The following is a 319-nucleotide window of genomic DNA, read 5'->3' on the forward strand; positions in this document are numbered from 1 at the left end:
GGTTCTGCCCCCGGGCTGACTGCCCCCCGCATCCCAGTGAACCGGTGGGTAGAACAGCTCAACTCCTTCAAATATTTCTGTACTAGACCTTCTGCCGGGGCGTTGGGAGAGCGAGAAGGGGGGCCCGGGAGCGTTCGGTGCGGTGCTCGGAGCGATCCCTACTATGGAATCTTCCAGCACTGCTCTTGGCTTCTCCCCGCGATTTTTTACAGAAATATGTGGATGGGAAGGAAGCGTTAAACCTCCGACCCCCGGTGTGAATGAACCGCAGCCGCCGGTGCGGATCGGTAACGTGGGCCAGTAGGTGCCGCAGCCCCTC

Source organism: Corvus brachyrhynchos, unplaced genomic scaffold (genome assembly GCF_000691975.1).
Source record: "Corvus brachyrhynchos isolate BGI_N302 unplaced genomic scaffold, ASM69197v1 scaffold65, whole genome shotgun sequence".
Lineage (NCBI taxonomy): Eukaryota > Metazoa > Chordata > Aves > Passeriformes > Corvidae > Corvus > Corvus brachyrhynchos.